The 17,214-nt window shown below is 54.8% G+C and overlaps 1 protein-coding gene across 6 annotated transcripts in view; it reads right to left on the bottom strand.

The window, feature by feature from the left end:
• PTPRN2 (protein tyrosine phosphatase receptor type N2) overlaps positions 1-17,214 on the bottom strand; it is a 606,878-nt gene that overhangs the window by 413,253 nt on the left and 176,411 nt on the right. The window lies entirely within an intron of this gene.

Raw genomic sequence — 17,214 nt, 5'->3', positions numbered from 1 at the left:
GCTTTGCTATATAAAGAACATGGGGGGGCGGGGCCGGGCTGGACAGCAGGTACGCCGGTGGCCAGCAGACAGACTCTGGCCACGGGGAAGGCGCGGCCCTTCCTCCCGGGGAGGCCTGGCCACAGGAGGGCTCCTCACCCAACAGCGCGCCAGTGGCCAGCGCTCAGCGCCACTCTGCCTGCTCACGGCCACCACGTCCTGGCCGCTTGCTCCTCACAACCCTGACCTGCTTAAGAGCCACACGTTGGAAGTGAAATAAGGGTTATTGTTACTATGAAAGCAATTATCATGGGGCTTAATGTACTGTATCTGGGAGCCAATTACATTATATTTAACACTCAAATGTTATGACAAAGAGCTTTATAACAAGGGCGAAGTAGTTGTGAAGGCAAAATCCATGTGCTTATGCATTAATTACATGCACTGCAGATCACATGATAATTATGCTCAGAATTACCAAATAACTCCCAAGAATAATTATTATGCAATTTGTACATTTTAGATCTTATGGTAACACTTTAGCACTTAGAACTACCCCATGCAATTATCCATAATTATCTAATCACTAAATATCATGTAATTACAGAGATATATTTTTATGCCCTGTACAAAAACACATTACCAAAAATCTTCGCATCAGGATGGCTGTGCTTGCTTGCGTGTGTGCGTGAGCGCGGAGCAAGAAGGTCCACAGCTCACTGAGAACACTTATTCTGGGCAGAATTAGAACGTTCTGCACATAAGCTGCCTTCATGAACACACTTCAGTATTTTTCAAATGCAAATCTAACATTTTTTAAAATTTATGAATGGCAAGATTCAAACAGCTGGATCACGTCTAAGCCTCAGAAGCCCGTGGCCTTATCCTGAGCGGGACCTGCAGGAAGTGCAGCCGCGGGCGGCTCAGCTTCTACCCTGACGACTCGGGGGAGGCCGCTGCAGGGAGACCAGCAGCCCCACAGGCACCGCCGGCCTTGCTCCAGTCACGCTTACTGTCTGCACGCATGCTCCACGTGACAGACACGGCGAGAAAGCACCCACATGCAATGTGCTCGTGTGGCTGTCACTGGCCCATTCCCAGAAGACCCACAGTTGGAGCACATTTGCAACATGAGCGTCATATCTAGCACCTCAGACCCAGAAAACAGGCCTGGTTTTACTCCCCGGAGTCTGGTCTTCGTGTTAATATCCACCAGGAAACAGAAGGAGTCAAGAGCACAAACAGAACTTTCGGTGGAAAAAAGTTCATTTTTAAAATTTAAATAACAGAACTTCAACAATATTTTCATCTGAAGAGCACAAAAGCCTAAGTCATGCCAAGTCTGGGGTCTGTATGGGCCGTGAGAAGAACGCTGAACCCCTAGGCCAGCCCGCTCAGCTGTCCCCGGAGCGGGCAGAAATGGCGCTTGGGTAGAAAGTCAGAGGAAGGTGCAGCTTCAGGGGCTGGGTGTCCCCAGGAGAGGAGATGAGTCCCCAGGAGAGACGGTCCCTGGAAAGCACACGTGGGCAGCTGAGAGCACGGAAGGCAGACGGCCAGGGCCAAGAGACAGGTGCTGGGCCCCCGGGGCCTCCCTGGCTTGTGACCTCAGACTTGGAGCTGAGTCACCAGCAGCCCAGGTACCAGCCAGGCCCCAGCGAAGCCACCTCGCTCCAGTGAGAGGGTCAGGAGAGGGGCGCCCGAGCAGCTGCAGACAGAAGAGCTCCACTCCCGCCAAGCACCGCAGAAGCCCACAGCGGGCTGCAGCCCTCCTCCTGAGGCCGCAGGGACCCTGCCAGTGTCGACAGAGCAGCTGACGGGGAGGGGTCTTCCCTCCCCGCTGGGGGGTTGCACCTCCGCGGGCCCCATGGAGACCAAGCGGGGACTCAGACTCCCACCGACCCCACTGCCCAGCAATGAGGACAGGAGCCGTCCCTCGGGGGTCCGAAGAGCTCCGGGGGGCACCTGGGCTTCTACCTCCACTGTCAGCAACAGAGCCCCCACCCACCTCGGCAGAGCAGTGCCAGGAAAGGCAGCCAGGCACAAGTTTAAATGAATTCTGCAGTCTCATAATGTAACACCAAAATGCCCAGGTTTCCACAGAAAACCACGCTTGCCAAAACCAAGGAAACCTCAAACTGAAAAAAAGACATTCCGCAGAAACCAACACTGAGATGTTGGTCTTATCTGACAAAGATGTAACACAGCCGTGATACAAATGCTTCAGGGAACAATCACGAACATTCTAGAAAACAAATGAAAAGTGGGGATTCTCAGTAAAGAAATAAATATAAAAAGGACCAAGTGAAAATGTTATAACTAAGAATACAATAACCAAATATACAGTGCACTGGATGCACTTTATAGAAGGATGGAGGGGACAGAGGCGAATCAGGGACCTGGAAGGGAGGACAATAAAAATCACCCAATTCCAGCAACAGAGAGAAGACAGTCTGAAAAAAAAGGACAGAGCCTCTGGTTGTGGGGCTATAACAAAAGACCTAAGGTAATGTCATCAGAGTCCCAGAAAGAGAGGAGAAAGAAGGCAGGGCTGAAAAAGCACTCAAAAAATAATAATAATAATGGCTGAAAATTTCTCAGTTTTGGGAAAAGATAAAACTCCAATATCTTGGCCACCTGATGCAAAGAGCCAGCTCATTTGAAAAGGCTCTGATGCTGGGAAAGATTGAAGGCAGAAGGAAAAGGGGACGACAGAGGATGAGATGCTTGGATGGCATCACCGACTCAGTGGACATGAGTTTGAGCAAATTCTGGGAGACACTGAAGGACAAGGAAGCCTGGCGTGCTGCAGTCCATGGGGTCACAGAGTTGGACACAACTTACTGACTGAACAACAGCAACAACATAAACCAAAAGATCCCAGAAGCTGAGCAGCCCAGATAGGATAAACCCAAATCGCCTCCAAGACACATGATAATTAAACTTCTGAGACCTAAATGCAAAGAAAAAAAAATTATTGAACATAGCCAGAGAAATGATGCCTTACCTACAAGGGGAACATAATTCAAACAACAGAGGATTTCTCATCAGAAACCACAGAGGCCACATAAAATCACATGACATTTTTCAAGAGCTAAAAGAAGAAGCTGTCAATCCAGAATCCTGACAGGCGGCCAATCCAGATGCCTGGCAAAAGTACCGTTTAGGAATGACAGGGCAAAGAAGACATTCTCAGATAAGTGAAAATGAGAGCCTACTTTACCAGCAGACCTGCTGAAGGAGCTTCTCTAAATAAGGTGATGACAGAAGGGACCTTGGAACATCCAGGAGGAAAAAAGCCTGATAATAGGAGTAAATGTGATGAGCTTCCCTCTTCTGAGCTTTCTAAGGCATGTTTGACCGTTGAAGCAATGCGGTCACACTTATGATGAGCTCCTCAGTATATGCAGAGGAAATATTTAAAATAATTATAAAAAAATAAGGGGAAGAATCATAAAGGGAGGTAACGGTCCTATACCCCACTCAAAATGGTAAAATTATGACACCAGTAAACTGTGAGAGTTTTGTATATATAATGTACTATCTATACCAACCACTAAAAAGGTTAACAACAGGTAAATCTACAGATACATTAAAATGGATTTGTAAAAAACTGTTAACCTAAAGTAATGTAGGAAAAAGAATACAGATAAAATAGAACAAGTAGAAAACAAAAAATAAGAGTTTAAGTCTTAATAAATCAATAATTAGATTAAATATAAATAGGTTAAGTATACCAATGAAGATAGACACTGAGTGGATTAAAAAGGCATATTCTATATTCTGTTTATAAGAAACTCACTCCAGTATTTGAGTGGAAGTAAAAGGATTTTAAAAACATCATTAATCAAAGAAAAATAGCAGTAGTTATTATAATAGCAGATGAACTAGTCTTCAAAACAAACAAACTTACTAGGGACACAGACATAATATAAGGATGAAAGGGTAAATTTGCCAAGAAGATGTGTCAATTCTAAACGCATATGCACCGAACACCAGGGCTGCAAATAGCAGCAGAAACTGACAAAAGTTTCCACATTCTCATGGTCTCAAGTGCCCTTCTTCCTTCAAGTACCTTCATCCAACTAAGGTGGACCACGTCCTGGAACACAAATAAAACTCAGCAAAATGAAAAGAATCAAAATCACAATGGAGGCAAACTAGAAATCAATAACATAAACATAACAAGAAAAGTCTCCAAACACTTGCAACTTTAACAACACTTCTAACTAAGCCACAAGTCAAAGAGAATCCAAGGGGAAAATACACTGAACTGAGTGAACATGAAAATACAACATATCAAAATCTGTGTTTAAAGCTGCATGGTTAAAGTTGCACTGAGTGAAATTTTTAGCACTACTTAGATTAAAAAGTCTCAAATCAATCATCTGAATTCCCCCATGAAGAAGCTAGAAAAAGGAGGGCAAAATAAGCCCAAATAAGTAGAAAGAAGGAAAGAGAAGAAATCAATAAAACTGAAATTTAAAAATAGAGAAATCAGTGAAAACAAAAGCTGCTTCCCTGAAAAGATCAGTAAAATTGGCAAACCTCTAGCAAGACTGACAACGAAAAAGGGAGGGCAGTCACAAAGAGTCATCAGCAGTGAAACAGGGACAGCAGCATAGACTCTGCAGACTCACATGGAACAAATGAGCCCACAGACAAACAAAGCAACTGAGATGAAACGGACCATCCCGTGAACACACAAACCACCACAACTCATTCAGTATGGAGCAGATAATTTGATAGCCCTATAATTGTTAGAAAAATTGAATTCTTAATTTAAAACCTCCCCCAAAGAAATCTCCTGACCCAGATGATTTCCCTGGATAATCCTACCAAACATTTAAGGAAGAATCAATATGAATTCTACAGAATCCCTTCTGGAAAATAGAAAAGGAGGAAAAAGTTTCCATTTAACTTTATGTAGCTAATATTAACCTGAACCAAAAGCAGACAAACACTGTACCACAAGAAAAAAAGAAAAAGAAAACTGAAGACTAATATCCCTCATGAATACTGACATAAAGATCCATAAGATAATATTAACATGCAAGATCCAGCAATATATGAAAATAATTACACAGCATGGGGTTTATTAAAGGGGTGCGAGACTGGTTTAATACAAAGTAAATCAATTACTTCAACACCTTTTTATGATGAATATTTATCCACTTGGTAATGAACATCTATCCACACAGGCCCTACAGCTGCCATTGTACCTAATGGTGAGAAACTAGAACCCTTCCTACTCGGATCAGGAATGAGGCGAGGACGGCCTCTCTCAGCACTGATCGCAACAGAGCTAAAAGTTCTCAGCAGTGCAATAGGGCAAGACAAGGAAATACAAGGCACACATGTGAAAAAGAAACAATACTGTACCTATTTCCAGATAATGTAATTTTCCACATGGAGAATTCCAATGAACCTACAAAAAACTCCTAGAAGAATTGATGCTTTCAAACTGTGGTGCTGGAGAAGACTCTTGAGAGTCCCTTGGACTGCAAGGAGATCCAACCAGTCCATCCTAAAGGAAATCAGTCCTGAATATTCATTGGAAAGAATGACTGATGGTGAAGCTGAAGCTCCATACTTTGGCCACCTGATGTGAAGAGCCGACTCGTTGGAAAAGATCCTGATGCTGGGAAAGATTGAGGTCAGGAGGAGAAGGGGGCGACAGAAGATGAGATGGTTGGATGGACTCGATGGACATGAGTTTGAGCAAGCTCTGGGAGGTAGTGAAGGACGGGGGAGCCTGGCATGCTGCAGTCCATGGGGTCACAAAGAGTCAGACGGGACTGAGCGACTGAACAACAACCTGGAAATCGCCCAGATGCTGCCCGGGGAGTGAGGCTGAATCAAGCAGGTCTGTCGCGCTGTGGATTAGTTAGTTCTCAGCAATAACAACAAGCCAGTGAGCAAAAGGGAGGAACCACAGCCAGAGCCACAACATTCTGCCGAGTGAAAAAAGCCAATACAAAACAGCTACACACCGCGTGACTTCACTCACGTAACGTTCGTAACCTCCGCTGTGGTCCACCGCAGGCAGGCGCTCCAGAGGCCAGCCAGGACGCCTGACCCCTGACCCTTTACAGTCTAATACTGATGCAGATGAGAACACAGTCAGCGAGGATTCAAGATGAACTGTGATGGCTATACAATAAAGTTATCAGCAAACACCTATGGAAAATAAGAGACACGGAGAGACTCACTAGGATGGGGAACTGGGAGAAACTACACAGAGAAAAGTGCTATTTGAGCCAACGTTGGAAGGATACATAGAATTTAACAGACGGAGAGGGGCTGAGCAGAAATGGAACAGCCGGGCCAGGGCGGGATGCGGTGGGCAAGAATGTAAGTCCAGCCCGGGCAGAGGAGGGGCCGGAGGGTCGGGGTGAGGCCACAGGGGGCCTGGACACCACACCAGGACGTCTGGCAGTCTCTGCACGCAGCACAGAGCCATAACAATATTCTGAGCAGGACGTCTATGTGTGTAGGGGAGGAGTGAGACCAGGAGGGGGAGGGGCGGGGAGGAGGAGGGGGAGGAGTGAGACCAGGAAGTGGAGGGAGGGGAGGGGGAGGAGACCAGAGGGGGAGGGTAGGAGTGAGACCAGGAGGGGGAGGGGCGGGGAGGAGGAAGGGGAGGAGTGAGACCAGGAGGAGGAGGGGCGGGGAGGAGGAGGGGGAGGAGTGAGACCAGGAGGAGGAGGGGCGGGGAGGGGGAGGGGGAGGAGTGAGACCAGGAAGGGGAGGGAGGGGAGGGGGAGGAGACCAAAGGGGGAGGGGAGGAGTGAGACCAGGAAGGGGAGGGGAGAAGGGGGAGGAGACCAAAGGGGGAGGGGAGGAGGGGGAGGGGGAGGAGACCAAAGGGGGAGGGGAGGAGGGGGAGGGGGAGGAGACCAAAGGGGGAGGGGAGGAGGGGGAGGGGGAGGAGACCAAAGGGGGAGGGGAGGAGGGGGAGGGGGAGGGGAGCTCCCGAGTGAGACCAAGGGGCGGAGGGGCAGGAGGAGCAAGGAGGCTGCTCGCCTCGGGCTGCAGGCTCCAGCAGGGGCGCCGCCCTTCCGGTGAGCGGCTTCCTCGCGTGTAAAAGGACCGTCTCATGTTTGCCACAAGCGAGCGAGCAGACCAAACGTGTTTCATTCATGCCCCCACGTGGCCGCCATGTAACTGAGCTACCCATGGAAACGGCGAGTGGAGGGGACCCACGTGGGGGAGTGTGAGCTCGCCAAGGCGTCCCCAGCCCCCGCCCCCGCGTCCCGGCCCGCGGGCCGCGCTGTCGGGCGCCCACAGGCAGCTCCTAGCGGCGCGAGGTTCCAGGCCGCGCTCGGTCATGGGCTGGGCGTGTGGCCAGACGGGTGCTGGCGACGTCCTCCTCGGGGGTCAGAGCCCCAGCCTGAGCCCCAGCAGAGAAGCTTCATCCGAGAAGCCTGATCCAGCGGGTCCCTCGACACAGAACTGCAGCCTCTGAAGGGAGCCCCCTGCGGCCAACCCGAGGAGCCCCAGACTGGACCTGCTGGGCGGGCCCGCCGAGCGCACAGCAGCCCCTCCGGTTCTCCTGAGACCTGGACGGACCCGCCCGGTTGCCAGCAGGACCCGGAGGCTGCACAGGAGGGGTGGGCGCAGGACTCGCGCCTGACGGGGCTCCCGTCACCACCGCCTGGCACCGCGAGTACCCCCTGAGCAGGCCCCCACCCGACTCCCCCAGAGAGCCCGCCTGGGAAACACGATCTCAGCCACGCCGAGGTCCAGCGACAGAGGCAGAAGACGGTCGGGATGCCGCCTCCCTGCGCCCTAAGTCTGCACAATGCTGCCTCTGCGGTGCACAGACAGTGCCGGGTCAGGACACGGCACAAGTGGACAACGCGGGCGAGGCTCGGGCGCAGACAGACGGCTTTATTAGACTTGTTTAAAACACACTCATCCTGCCTCTGTACATGGAGTGAGCAAAAGTCACTCAGTCGTGTCCGACTCTTTGTGACCCCATGGACTGTAGCCCGCTCTTCTGTCTACGGGATTCTCCAGGCCAGAACACTGGAGTGGGTTGCCATTTCCTTCTCCAGGGCGTCTTCCTGACCCAGGGATCGAACCCAGGGCTCCCGCACTGGTACATGGAGCACAATACAGACACCCACAGAAGTTAAAGTCCGCACTTATGGGAAGGGGTTAGGGCACCAGCGTGCGCAGACGACAGTGTGCCTGGGCTCTGGAGATGGCCGTGTGGAGGCCCAGTGCAGTGGGGGTCTCCTGTGACCTGGAGGCAGCTTCCTTAGGGTGAGCGATGAAGAGAAACAGGAGTCATGGGCTGCAGGCTTGTGACCCCAAGTCCACGTGCTAAAGCCCAGCCCCGGGGGGTGTCCCGGGGGCGGGGCCTGGGGGAGGGGCTGAGGGTTCTGCCAGGCCTCGGTGGAGGCCGCCTGGTGGGACCGGCGCCCTTAGCAGCAGAGGACCACGCCCCCTGCCGGCTTATCAGGAGGGAGGGCACGCGCGGTCTGCAAAACAAAACGCCTCCGCGCCAGGGATGAAGTGGGGCGCCCTGACCTTGGATCTCTGGCCCCCAGACTGTGAGCAGCTTCCGCCCCATCTGGGGCCCAGAGTGAAATGAGGCAGAATATGTTCAGTGAGCAAGGTGAGCATGTGGGTCCCGGGCCTGATCACACACCTAAGGATGGTGTGAGCTGCGGACGCTGGTCCGGGGCAGGTGGCCGAGGGTCACATCCACGCCAGGGCCACGACTCCGTGGTCTGGGCTCCCGGGCACCTCGCAGGACCCCTGTGCCCCACGTGAGAGGAGGCTTGAGTCCAAGGTCCTGTCACCTGCCTGAGCCGTCTCTGTTGCCATGGCAACCCCAGCAGCCTAGCCCCTAGGCGGGGCTCTGCAGCCTGGACCCCACAGCCCACCAGCTCCAGCACATCTGCCTCGCGGCCGCGTCCACTGCAAAATCTGGGCCAGGGCAGGGGCCGGGCTGGCCCCCTGGCCCCAATGACAGCCCCACCCCCACGTCTCCGGGTGGGCCAGGCGGTGGGAACAGACAGCTCCGCGCGGGTGGACTGGCCTTTGTTGTTCCTCACTTACTTGCGCACAGTTCCTGGAGCCCCGCAGGGCAGAGCTGCCCCCCACCCTCACCTCCACACAAGTTACAGCAGCAAACGATGCTCCCCTCCCCCAACCATCTCGAGGGACGCAAGCCCTGAGCCCAGCCCCAGCCATGGGCCCTGGGCAGGCTACAGAGGACAGGAGGGATCAGGGTGTGGTCACAGCTGAGCCTGAAATCCAGGGATGCTGGGCAGTTGATCCAGGGAAGCGCTGGCCGGAAAACAGCACAAGCTCCCTAAACAAGGTGGGTGATGCAGACCCAAGGCGGGCTTCTGCCTGCCCCAAACCTGCCCTCCCACGGCGCTGCCCAGACAGGAGACAGACAAACCCGCTGCCCGGATGGACGCCGCCCCCTCAGGGAGGCCTGCCCTTCTTCCCTGAACTGAGGTGCGCTGGGTAGGGGTCCGTTTGACCCGGCATCCCTGATCTCCCCCTCATGACCCAAGAACCAGAGAGAAGCTGAGGGCACAGCTCCCCTGCATGGAATGAACTTGTGCAGAAGCATCCTACCCCTTATTCCAAGCCCTTCAAATACACATCGAGCGCTAATGCCGGGAGAATTTAGCATAAACTTATGATCTTTGCTCCCATCAACTGACCTCCTCGGTCAGGCCTGTCATGTCTAGGCACCTGAACCCGGGCGTACACAGGCGCCCAGGCTGAGCCAGTACCCAGAGCGGGCCTGGTCATCGGCCACCAGTGAGCTCGCTAGCTGCTCAGTTGTGAGGCTGTTGCTTCACAGGACTCTTAGAAAGGAGGGAGGGAGGAGCCGCACACAGCACCCGCCCCGCTCCCTGGCGGCTCCCATGATTCCAGGCACATGTGTTGCTTCTACAAAGAGCCCTGCACAGACCGGGATGTCCTGAGACCGCCCCTGGGGCAGGCTGTCCCCCTGCGCGTGGCGTCCAGCCCGGTCAGCACAGCACAGCTTGCCTGCTGGCCCTGCTCCCACCCGCGGCGGCTGACGGGTCCAAGGGTAGGATCTGCGAATACCACTGCTCAGTGCTGAAGAAGCTGCAAAAGGAGGCAGACACCGAGAAAACGGCTCAAAGGGGGCTGGGCCAGCTGCAAACACGTCACCGCTGGTTCACACCCCCCCACCCCCCCCCACCCCCCGGGGAGGACTCATCCCAAGGCCAAGCACCACAGGGGGCTTCAGAGGAGCACAGACTCACCGCTGCCCAAAGGCACGGTCGGCCCAAACCCCACGTTAGGGAAGGAGAGGGTGTGGGTTTAGCTCCCCAAAGGGCAGAGGAGGCGACCTCAGTCACCGTTGCTCCTGGAAAACCAAGTATTTCACCTTCATTGAGCCCCGACACTTATTTCACAGACAAACCTACTTTGTCTAGCAAAACAGATCCCAAAACAAGTAAGAAGCAAGAATTGTTGAGTGACAGGGAAACCCCTGAGATGTGGGCTCCTGCTAGGATAACCTGAGGATATAAACCCAGTGCTCAGGCTGTTTCCTGCGTGTTCCTGCTCACCACCCTCCAGCCTCTCCTTCCACAGGGCCCTGTCCATTCCTGACGCCCAGTGTCAGAGTATCCAGCACCTCACACGGGAGCCCAGACATGCCTGATGTGACATACATGTGCACACGCATGTACACATACAGCACACATGCACGACATGTGAGACGCATGCACATGCCGCATACATGCACAAAACACACACATGCATATACACAGCATGTGTGCACACATGAGCACTGCTACATGCAGGCTCAGCGTGCACACGCATGCACACACAGCGAACTCGCTCAAGGCTGTGACTTCCCCACCAGAAGAACACCATGAATGGGGTTCCACCGGAGCATGTTTGGGAGAAACACTGGGGCCTGTGTGACCCGCCCCCCCAGCGTCCTACAGGTCAGAGCACAGAAGGAGCACAGACACGCGGACCTGCCCTGTTTGAAGGTGCTCAGCACCCGGGGGGCTGAGCTCCTGGAGAAAAAGAAGGTCCACACTCAGGGCAGCCTCGAGAGGAGCCCGCCTCAGGGCAGGGAGGTCCTCCCAGATCGGAAGCACGTCGACCAGCACCACAAGGGGCTGCGGACAGGCGAATTCAGCCGGCTCCACTCGGGGCAGCAGAGGGGAGAGTGCGCAGGGCCTGGCGAGCCGCCGCTGCCTGTGGGCCCACGTCCCTCCCCGCCTGGACGTCCAGCCCGTCCTCCCGGTGGCCCCGGGCCTGCCCGGCCCCCGCCCTGGTCTCCTCCCCAGGCAGTCCTCAGTCACCGCCTCGTGTCACCCCCTGCACCCAGACGCACTGGACCAGCCACGGCAGGGCCGTCCTGAGCGGCCCAAAGGCGGTGTCTCCTCTCACCCAGGGCCCTGGGCCCTGAGCCGCTCTGGGTGGGTGGTGAGGGCAGGGTGAGGGGGCAGGGGCTGCTGGGGAGCCTGGCAGAGGAGGGGGCAGGCCACGCCCCTGGAGCCCTGCGCCTCAGGCCCTGCAGCTGGCCTCTGGGACCTTCCGCTCACAGACGCTGATGAGCCAGCCCTCGGTCCCGAGTGCTGAGCTCTGCGAGTCCTGCAGAGCCTCCCTGCCTCCCAGAGGCCGTGGCTGTCCAAGGCGTGCTCTGCCCCCGACCACGCGGTCACCAGGCCGCCCCCCGACTGCAGGGTCACCAGGCTGCCCCCCTACACAGTCACCAGGCTGTCCCCCCCACAGGGTCCCCAGGTTGCCCCGCTGGACACACGGCCAAGCTGCCCCCTGGGTGCAGGAGCCTCTGTCTGGGGGTGTGGCACTGCTGACCCTTCAGAACAAGCCCCGCCAAGCTGTCCTGCTCAGGGTGCGTAGAGAGCCACCCGCTGGGAGAAACGCCGGCCCCAGGCCTCCTCCAGCAACGCCCCACACAGCCCATCTGGGATCCGAACCCTGACCACCCATCGTGGCTCCACCAGCCCTGAACCCGGGAGTTTGCGGTGGACACCAGGGCAGAACAGAGGCGTGTGTCACCGGCAGGGGCAGGCCCCGCTTCCAGCAGAGGCTGTCCCTGCAGCCTGGCCCAGACTCGGGGTCAGAAGAAGTACTTCGGATGAGCCTAAATGAAACACATGGGTTAGGCTGTCAGAGGCCGAGTCGGGGGAGACGGGCCCAGCACGGCTGCCTGCTGCCTGCAGAGGAGGGGCGGGCAGGGGGGCAAAGGGGCCCCGCCAGCCTGCTGGGGGCAGGAGGGATGAGTAGCCTGCTGAGGGATGCAGCGGTCCTCTGAACAGCACCCCGGCAGGAGCGCCAGCTGCCACAAACCCTTGGCTCAGCTCCGGCCACAACCGCGCCCAGAACTGCACGCCCGCAGGCCCACTGCAGGACACGCAGGGACGCTGGTCCAAAGGCACATGAGCTTGTAAAGAAGTGACAATGACGGCCTCTCCTCCCAGAAAGCTTGTGATTTAAATTCCCACCAGCCTCGAGTGAGGGCGCGTCTCCCCACCTCTCCGGGCACTGGGCCCCAGCAAAAGCCTCACTAAGTGGGGACTCTGGGCGTCGCTTTGCCCATTTCTCTAATCACGGTGAGGCTGGGGGCTCATGTCTGCAGCCGGCTCGCACGCCTGCTTCTGCAGGCCTCCTGCTCACGGCCAGGGCCATTCTGCCAGCTGGTTTGTGCCCTTTGCACCCACGTATATGAGGTGTAACATACACAGAAGTTTAGCTCTTGCCAGTCACATGTGTCTTGAGACTTTTCTTATGATATTTTTTCCATCCAATTTTTTAAAAGTTTTATAAAGTCAAATTTATTACTCCTTCCATTTATGGCTGCTTAAGGTTTGCATCCAGAGAAGGCGAAGGCACCCGCTCCAGTCCTCTTGCCTGGGAAATCACATGGATGGAGGAGCCTGGTGGGCTACAGTCCATGGGGCTGCTAACAGTCGGACACGACTGAGCGACTTCACTTTCACTTTTCACTTTCACGCATTGGAGAAGGAAATGGCAACCCACTCCAGTGTTCTTGCCTGGAGAATCCCAGGGACAGGAGCTTGGTGGGCTGGCATCTAAGGGGTTGCACGGAGTCAGACACTACTGAAGCAACTTAGCAGCCGCAGCAGCAGCAGCAAGATTTGCATCACAATTTAAAAGGGGCTTCATGATACAAATCAAGTTCACCATGCTTTCTTCTATGGCATTTTTTATCACTTTCATTTAAGTTATTGATCCTTCCCAAAGTTGTTTTTATTGAAAGAAATAAGAATTCAAATACTTTTTCCCCAAAAATTAGAACACAGTTTATTGAACAATTTGTCTTCTTCTTGTTGATTTAAAATCTTTGTCCAATCTATCTGTTGATTTAAAAACCTATCTTTATCCAATACTTTGGCTACCTGATGCAAAGAACCGACTCATTAGGAAAGACCCTGATGCTGGGAAAGACTGAAGGCAGAAGGAGAAGGGGACGACAGAGGATGAGACGGTTGGATGGCATCACCAACTCGATGGACATGAGTTTGAGCAAGCTCCGGGAGTTGGCGATGGACCGGGAGGCCTGGCATGCTGCAGTCCATGGGGTCGCAAAGAGCTAGACACGACTGAGTGACTGAACTGAACTGACTTGTTTTAAAAACCTATCTTCATCAGACTCAAAGTCCATACATATTTTAGTCTATTTCTGGACTCTGTTTCTCTAAGAAGTTACTCTGGAATAGTTCACATAGCAGTGAAACTGTCCATTTCTTGAAGATCTGAAGTAATTTGCCTGTGAAACCAACTAGTCTGGCCCTTGATGGAGAGGGGTGGGGCTGGCTGTGTGACTGGCTGTTCTCCCACTACCGGTGCCCTGTTCAGGTAGCCCCCACCTTCTGTGATCAGATCTAATAACGTTTTTATTTTGCTCAGATGTTAAATGTATCTGTTTGCTTCTACAGAGCACTCACTTTTTGTTCTAATCATCTACCTTTTTGCATCTAATTCTGTTTATCTGTGTTCTCTCTCTTTTTTCCTGATTAGCCAGCACCTATTTTCTTGTTCTTTTTCCCCAAAGAACTGGCTCTTAATGTTATTCGTCAGTTTTTACTGGCTTTCTGTATTTAACCCATTAGTTTCTGCTTTGTCTCCTTTGTCTTTGTTTACCTCTTATCTTTCCTGAGTGTGTCTCCTTTCTCTAACTTCTTAATAAGTGCTTCACTCATTTTCCCAGCCTTTCTGCTTCAGGCATCGTGAGGACACTTGTGCACAGCCGACCTGGGCCTTGCTTACTACTCCCATCAGGGCTAGAAGAACTGACCACGCACCTGGGGGTCAGAGGTGACCAGTTCTGACCACTGGAAAAGATGGGAGTCCACCCAGGGAGGGTGTGCTGGGCTGGGGTGGAACTTAGTTCCTTGGCTGTGAAAGGAAGGAGCCACTCAAGGAAAATTCCTTTTGTCTCTGGTCCTCCTCTTTCATTACAGATGTGATGCCTGGACTGCAGGAGGCATTTGAGGTCGTTAGGTAACAAGGATAGGGTGAGAAGTTGGGGAAAGAAGAGCTGATATGCTGAGAACTCTGGAGGAGTTCTGAATGAGGAGTCTGGGTTGGAATCAATATCGTGGCCCGGTTAACAGACGTTTACTCCCAGCCTCCTTGTGAGGGGAGAGCAGAACGTCCTGCACTGCAGCCCACCACTGGATTTCCTTCCGCTCACCTGGAAGCGCCCCTGCCTGCAAAGCACCGTGGGCGGTGAGGGCTACGACTCTTCCTCCGAGCGCTGCCTTAGCCAGACGCCAGCAGTGCTGAACATCATGCGTTTTTATTATGGCTACTTTCCACTTGCTCTTTCCCATCTGAGTCATTTATGTGGAAACTTTTACTTTCCAAGTGGACCACTAACCCTGCTTCCAGAAACCAGCCACCTGTTGAGAGACCCCACATATAATTCGCCTTCAAGTAGGTTTATCAAGAACTGGCCCTGATTCTTTCTCATTTGATGTTCCTTGTGCGACTTTGCCACATGTCCCACCCAGCATCTTCTCCACTCTCTCTGCCTTAGTGCCTGATCGCAAACCCACCCGAGCCCAGACTTTCAGAAACGCCACCCAGTGGCTCTCTCCCCCACCGTTATGGCCCAGCACCTCCCCGCAGCCCCTCTTCTAAACACAGATGGTGGGGGATCCTCACTGGGAGGAGCATGATGCACCCCTTCAACCTCTGCCAGACAGCAGACACGGCTGTGTGGGAGTGTCTGCATGCATGTGTTTGCACGTGTGTGTGTTTGCACGTGTGTGTATGCGTGTGTTTGCACGTGTGTGTTTGCGCGTATGTATGCATGTGTTTGCACGTGTGTGTATGCGTGCATTTGCACGTGTGTGTTTGCACGTGTGTATATGTGTGCATTTGCGTGTGTGTTTGCACGTGTGTGTTTGCACGTGTGTGTGCACATGTGTGTGTTTGCATGTGTGTGTGTGTACGTGTGTGTGCCTGCATGTGTTTGTGTTCACTTTTGTCTGCGTGTGAGCGTGTGTGCACATTTGTGCTTGTGTGTGTGCATGTGCACACATGTGTTGGGGATTAGAGTCTGCAGGTGGAAACAGAACACCTATATGCCTGATGGACAAGATGCCTGTCTGTCCATCCATGAGGCTTGGAGGCGCACATGTGTGCATCCACCAGACATTCTAAACCCAGCAAAGTCGAGCAAATACCAACAGGGCCAGGATGCTGCCTTCCCCTGTCCACCGTATCACTGCCTGCAAGACTGCCTCCTCAGCACTGCTCAAATTTTATTAGATAATTCCACAGGGAAATAAGATTTTATACACAAAATTTTGCTTTATAAATATTTTGTCAGTAACACATAGTGATGCGAGCACTCGTACATTGTGGTAGAGAAACCGTGCGTCCAGCCGGGTATGACTTCTCCTGAGGACCAGAGAGACCAGCGTCTGGGTGGACAGAGCCCAGGAAGGTGGCAACTCCAGAGGGTGTGCTCCCACAGGCTCCGGAACACCTCGCCACGACCGAGCGGCCCGTGGCCCAGAAGCACTCTCACCCGCAGGCACTGCAGCTGCGGCTGTGCTGCTGGCCGGCCTGTCGACAGCAAAGCCTCCGACCGGCCGCCCTGCGCTCCTCGGCAGAGGAGGAGGGGGCGGAGCAGCCTAGGAAGTCCAAGGGCCAGCACGCTCGGGCAGGGGACAGGGAGCCAGGAACACAGCTCTGACTGCGTGAGCCGAGACCGCAGCTCCTCCGGGTCAGCTGGGCGGTCCAGCGCCCTCGGGGTGAATGGGAGGAAGTCCTCTGAGCCGCTTCCTTCCAGCGGGAACCTGGGCATCTGGGCAGGGAGCCCCCGGTCAAGCTAGACAGCTCACGCTTCTGTAAGCTGCAGAGGGGGTGGCCCAGAGGGACAGGTGGGCCCTGCCTGGAGGACGCAGTGCAAGGGGCTGAGCAGCCCGGAGGACAGGCAGCGAGGGCAGGGCTGTGAGCAAGCCGCGGCGGAAGGCTGGCTGCAGGGGGCCCATGCAGCGAGGGCAGGGCTGTGAGCAAGCCGCGGCGGAAGGCTGGCTGCAGGGGGCCCATGCAGCGAGGGCAGGGCTGTGAGCAAGCCGCGATGGAAGGCTGGCTGCTGGGGGCCCATGCAGCGAGGGCAGGGCTGTGAGCAAGCCGCGGCGGAAGGCTGGCTGCAGGGGGCCCATGCAGCGAGGGCAGGGCTGTGAGCAAGCCGCGATGGAAGGCTGGCTGCTGGGGGCCCATGCAGCGAGGGCAGGGCTGTGAGCAAGCCGCGGCGGAAAGCTGGCTGCAGGGGGCCCATGCAGCGAGGGCAGGGCTGTGAGCAAGCCGCGATGGAAGGCTGGCTGCTGGGGGCCCATGCAGCGAGGGCAGGGCTGTGAGCAAGCCGCGATGGAAGGCTGGCTGCTGGGGGCCCATGCAGCGAGGGCAGGGCTGTGAGCAAGCCGCGGCGGAAGGCTGGCTGCAGGGGCCCATGCAGCGAGGGCAGGGCCGGTGAGCAAGCCGCGGCGGAAGGCTGGCTGCAGGGGGCCCATGCAGCAAGGGCAGGGCCGTGAGCAAGCCGCGGCGGAAGGCTGGCTGCAGGGGGCCCATGCAGCGAGGGCAGGGCTGTGAGCAAGCCGCGGCGGAAGGCTGGCTGCAGGGGGCCCATGCAGCAAGGGCAGGGCCGGTGAGCAAGCCGCGGCGGAAGGCTGGCTGCAGGGGGCCCATGCAGCGAGGGCAGGGCCGGTGAGC

The sequence above is a fragment of the Odocoileus virginianus genome, chromosome 1 (assembly GCF_023699985.2).
Source record: "Odocoileus virginianus isolate 20LAN1187 ecotype Illinois chromosome 1, Ovbor_1.2, whole genome shotgun sequence".
Classification (NCBI taxonomy): domain Eukaryota; kingdom Metazoa; phylum Chordata; class Mammalia; order Artiodactyla; family Cervidae; genus Odocoileus; species Odocoileus virginianus.
This window is presented reverse-complemented; position numbering and strand designations above follow the sequence as displayed.